Source organism: Oncorhynchus kisutch, linkage group LG14 (genome assembly GCF_002021735.2).
Source record: "Oncorhynchus kisutch isolate 150728-3 linkage group LG14, Okis_V2, whole genome shotgun sequence".
NCBI classification, from domain to species: Eukaryota; Metazoa; Chordata; class Actinopteri; order Salmoniformes; family Salmonidae; genus Oncorhynchus; species Oncorhynchus kisutch.
Genome location: NC_034187.2, coordinates 2,126,548 through 2,132,759, shown reverse-complemented (window position 1 = coordinate 2,132,759; position 6,212 = coordinate 2,126,548).

Genomic DNA, 6,212 nt, shown 5'->3' with positions numbered 1-6,212 from the left:
ATGATGGTCACTGGTTTGACATCAAACAAGACCACACAGGCTAAACTGGCTAAACTAAAGCTATTAGACACCTGGTGACATCTGGTGGTCTAACAGGAGAGGAGAAGGAAAGTCTAGAGTACATGTCCATAGAGGCATTCTTAATGGCATTTATGTGATTCCTCACATCCTCTCTACTAGCCTCCTCAAAACCCATTGGACGTGAAGGTCAACCTGAAATCCCCACAGCAGTAATTAAAATGATAATTTAGTTGCTACCGGCAGTCGGGCAGTACCCCGGTCGGGCTGACTCAATGTTAGCAAGGTTTAAACCGACTTCCTGAGCTTCAAACGCACCATTGAGTCATCGCAGGAATGAATGGCGTGATGTTATCGATGGCTTTTGTCGCAAACGGTCTAATGGACTCAAGGCAACAGCCTCCTGTCTCCATCGAGTCCTCTGGTGACATCTAGTGGCCATGGTGGGAGAAGACTATGAAAGTCAACCAGTAGCTTTCTCCCCTTGTATACTTTCTACAATTCATTCTCAAACAGATTCCTGATAAGCGAGGCATCCATCACATTCTCTTTCACCCAGTCTGGGTTTTTTTCTTCAAATGAGTAAATAGCTTTTTCTGTATATTTTATGTGAAGCCTTTAAATTTGAATGCAGCCAGTCTGGACGCACTCAATGGCGCAGCTATATACATTTGTGAGGATCTGGGGGTTTGCCAAATCTTTATCAGCCTCTTGGTGGAAGAGGCGTTGTCATGCCCTCTTCATGGCTGTGTTAGGTGTGTTTGGACCATGATAGATCCTTAGTCATGTGGACACTGAGGAACTTGAAGCTCTCGACCCACTCCTCTACAGCCCCGTCGATGTGGATGGAGGCGTGCTCGGCCCTCATTTTCCTGTAGTCCACGATCAGCTCCTTTGTCTTGCTGACATTGAGGGAGAGGTTTTTGTCCTGGCCTCCTCCCTGTACTCTGTCTCGTCGTTGCTTGGTGATCAGGTCTACCACCGTTGTGTCGTCAGCTAACTTAATAATGGTGTTGGAGTCGTGTGCAGCCATTTAGTTGTGAGTGAACACAAGGGGTCCTTGTGTTGAGGATCAGCGTGTCAGATGTGTTGTTACCTACCCTCACCACCTGGGGCCGGCCCGTCAGGAAGTCCAGGATCCAGTTGCAGAGGGAGGTGTTTAGTCCCAGGGTCCTTAGCTTAGAAGGCGCTATGGTGTTGAACGCTGAGCTGTTGTCAATGAACAGCATTCTCACACTGCTGTACTTCTTGTCCAGGTGGGTGAGGGCAGTTTGAGTAGAGATTGCGTCATCTATGGATCTGTTGGGGTGGTTTGTGAATTGAAGTAGGTCCAGTGTGTCTGGGATGATGGTGTTGATGTGAGCCATGACCAGCCTTTCAAAGCACTTCATGGCTACAGATGTGAGTGTAACGGAGCGATAGTCATTTAGGCAGGTTACCTTGGTATTCTTGGGCACAGGGACTATGGTGGTCTGTTTGAAACGTGTTGGTATTACAGACTCAGACAGGGAGAAGTTGAACATTTTTCTTAAACCGACTCACTAGAATACAGTATATGGAGAGAACGGTTCAGAATATCAGAGATCAATTAAATACACACAGATCCTTTTCAGCACCAATTGGTAGATAAAAAAATACTCTGATCTTGTATATTATTTAGGGGTTAGGAAAGTGCTCATGAATAAATACAATTTAAAAAACGTTTTGAAGAGCCTTTACTCATTCAATATATTGATGAATAATCAATACAGTTGGTTTGATTGATTCTGAAAGTTGACATATTTAATCAATCAATACAGTTGGTTTGATTGATTCTGAAATATATTTAATTGTTCAATCCATGAAATATTGGAAGGTGAGAAAAGTGATCAATAGGGGTTGTGACCAGTAGTCCTCTGATTGATCAATAATCCTCACTGATCATGGTGTGATGACAACGGTACAGTCGTGAACCGCGCTCCAGGTTTAGACTGATACATGTGGTTTGTGTCCATAACGATTCAAAAACTCTACATGTCCCAAATTATTGCAGATATTGAGAGGAGCCAGTCCAGATGAGAAACCCGAGTGCCCCGCCTCAGGCTGATGGATCAGCTGAGAATAGCAGGTGTATAGCAGGTGTATAGCAGGTGAATAGCAGGTGTATAGCATGTGTATAGCACTCTATTCTCATGCTTCAGTTCAAGGTTAACTCGGTTTCCAATACACACTTGTACCAGTGTCTAACAGGACAAATATGATTATGTTTAAAAGTAGTGCACTTCATAGGATATGGCACAGTTTGGGTCGCAGTTGATAGCCTAGGTGAAATGAGTCATTTCAACAACTGTTGTGGGATGCCACCTACTGGCCATTTTATACATATCAGGTTCCATTTTACATCATGTTCCATTTTACATCAGGTTCCATTTTACATCAGGTTCCATTTAATATAAGGTTCCATTTTACATCAGGTTCCATTTTACATCAGGTTCCATTTTACATCAGGTTCCATTTAATATCAGGTTCCATTTTACATCAGGTTCCATTTTACATCAGGTTCCATTTTACATCAGGTTCCATTTTACATCAGGTTCCATTTTACATCAGGTTCCATTTTACATCAGGTTCCATTTTACATCAGGTTCCATTTTACATCAGGTTCCATTTTACATCAGGTTCCATTTACATCAGGTTCCATTTTATATCAGGTACCATTTGATCATTGTGGATGCACCCCATGTTTCACATAGGAAAAAACAGTAAGACTAGGTCATGTATGGCAGGGTGACTGATACACATGGTTGATCTTTTGATCATCACTGTGTGTGTGTGTGTGTGTGTGTGTTTGTATTTGTGTGTTTGTTGTAGTTTTAATGGGTATCTGTACTTTACTACAGATGTATATATATATACATAACAACATGGATTTGATGCACTCCTTTGAACTGCTTTCAAAATGGTCAAAATGGTAAGTGATAATCCTCACCTTTTTACACCATATACATCTTGTCAATAAACGATCATCTTTAATGGTGGAATGCAGCTTTTCAGTTTATTCACGAACTGTAGGAGCAGTAGAAGAAATTTATTATTTTGCCTGCCCATTCTGAAGCTCAGGTGATGAGCTCTCCAGTACATCGACGTGCCACACTCGTCCTACAGCGTCTCACTGTGGACAACATGAGGAGGTACATCTAAATTCTACTTGTTGTGCATACAATGGCCAGATGGTGGCGCCAAATAACAGTGACATTGATGGAGCTAATATATTTCCAGTACCTAGGGTGCCCTGTCAGCTGTCACCCAGGTCATGAATGGCCTAAAGCTCAGTTCTCTTTTGGCTTCCATTGTCTCTGTCTGTCTAACTGCCAGCTGTCTCTATTCATGTCATGCTAGAGTAGCACGCAGCACGCGCACGCTCGCACTGTCACGCTCTGACCTGAGATATCTCTGTTTTCTTTGAATTTTGGTTAGTTCAGGGTGTGACGAGGGTGGGTATGTTAGTTTTTGTATATCTATGGGGTTTTGTAAGTCTAGGTATATGTAGGTCTATGGTGGCCTGAATTGGTTCCCTATCAATGGCAGCTGTTTATCGTTGTCTCTGATTGGGGATCATATTTAGGTTGCCATTTTACCCTTTTGGTGTTTGTGGGTTCTTGTTCTATGTTTAGTTGCCTGGCTGCACTATACATATTAGCTTCACATATCATTTTGTTATTTTGTTCAGTGTTTCGTTCTTTATTAAAGAAGAATGTACGCGTACCACGCTGCGCCTTGGTCTCCTCCTTACAACAACCACACACACACACACACACACACAGTGATGTAAAGTACTAAGTACTAATACTTTATTGTACTACTTCAGTAGTTTTAATCTGTACTTTACTATTTATATTTTGGCAACTTTTACATTTATTTCACTGTTTTACTCCGTACATCTAATTCACACACTTACTGCCCTTACTGCCCCACACCCTACTGCCTCTGATCTGGAGGACTCACTAAACAGAGAACATCCCTGGTCATCCCTACTGCCTCTGATCTGGAGGACTCACTGCCTCTGATCTGGAGGACTCACTAAACAGAGAACATCCCTGGTCATCCCTACTGCCTCTGATCTGGAGGACTCACTAAACAGAGAACATCCCTGGTCATCCCTACTGCCTCTGATCTGGAGGACTCACTAAACACAAATGCTTTGTTTGTAAATGGTGTTGGAGTGATGGAGTGATGGAGTGATGGAGTGATGGAGTGGTGGAGTGATGGAGTGGTGGAGTGATGGAGTGTTGGAGTGATGGAGTGGTGGAGTGGTGGAGTGATGGAGTGGTGGAGTGATGGAGTGATGGAGTGATGGAGTGGTGGAGTGGTGGAGTGGTGGAGTGATGGAGTGATGGAGTGGTGGAGTGATGGATTGGTGGAGTGATGGATTGGTGGAGTGGTGGAGTGTTGGAGTGTTGGAGTGCTGGAGTGGTGGAGTGATGGAGTGATGGAGTGTGCCCATGGCACCGTAAATAAATAATAAGGAAATACTTATTTTCCACCATAATTTGCTAATAAATTCATAAAAAATCCTACAATGTGATTTTCTGGATTTTTTTTCTCATTTTGTCAGTCATAGTTGAAGTGTACCTATGATGAAAATTACAGGCCTCTCTCATCTTTTTAAGTGGGAGAACTTGCACAATTGGTGGCTGACTAAATACTTTTTTGCCCCACTGTATATATACTGATACCCTGTGACAGATCGTGTGACACTTAGATTGCACACAGGTGGACATTATTTAACTAATTATGTGTCTTCTGTAGGTAATTGGTTGCACCAGATCTTATTTAGGGGCTTCATAGTAAAGGGGGTGAAAACATACGCACCACTTTTCAGGTTTTTATTTTAATGTTATTTTTTTAAACAAGTCATTTTTTTTCATTTCACTCCACCAATTTGGACGATTTTGTGTATGTCCATTATATGAAATCCAAATTAAAATAAATTAAAATTATAGGTTGTAATATAAACAAAATAAGAAAAATGCCAAGGGGGGCAATACTTTTGCAAGGCACTGTACTGACTATCGTCCATATTTAGTACTCTGACTATGGACTATAATCTCTACTTCTCTCTCTCTCTTTCCATATCTCTCTCTACCTCTCTCTCTTTCCATATCTCTCTCTACCTCTCTCTCTTTCCATCTCTCTCTACCTCTCTCTCTCTTTCCATCTCTCTCTACCTCTCTCTCTCTTTCCATATCTCTCTCTACCTCTCTCTCTCTCTCTTTCCATATCTCTCTCTACCTCTCTCTCTCTCTTTCCATATCTCTCTCTACCTCTCTCTCTCTTTCCATATCTCTCTCTCTCTCTTTCCATATCTCTCTCTACCTCTCTCTACCTCTCTCTCTTTCCATATCTCTTTTTACCTCTCTCTTTCCATATTTCTCTCTACCTCTCTCTCTCTCTTTCCATGTCTCTCTCTACCTCTCTCTCTTTCCATATCTCTCTCTACCTCTCTCTCTCTCTTTACATATCTTTCTCTACCTCTCTCTCTCTTTACATATCTTTCTCTACCTCTCTCTCTCTTTACATATCTTTCTCTACCTCTCTCTCTCTTTCCATCTCTCTCTACCTCTCTCTCTCTTTCCATCTCTCTCTACCTCTCTCTCTCTTTCCATATCTCTCTCTACCTCTCTCTCTCTCTTTCCATTTTACCTCTCTCTTTCCATATCTCTCTCTACCTCTCTCTCTCTTTACATATCTTTCTCTACCTCTCTCTCTCTCCCACTCTCTTTCCATATCTCTCTCTCTTTCCATATTTCTCTCTACCTCTCTCTCTCTCTTTCCATGTCTCTCTCTACCTCTCTCTCTTTCCATATCTCTCTCTACCTCTCTCTCTCTCTTTACATATCTTTCTCTACCTCTCTCTCTCTCCCACTCTCTTTCCATATCTCTCTCTCTTTCCATATTTCTCTCTACCTCTCTCTCTCTCTTTCCATGTCTCTTTCTACCTTTCTCTCTTTCCATCTCGTCTCTCTCTCTCTCTCTCGCTCTCTCTTTCCATCTCGGCTCTCTCTCTCTCTCGCTCTCTCTTTCCATCTCTTCTCTCTCTCGCTCTCTCTTTCCATCTCTTCTCTCTCTCTCTCTCTCTTTACATATCTTTCTCTACCTCTCTCTCTTTCCATATCTCTCTCTCTTTCCATATCTCTCTCTGCCTCTCTCTCTCT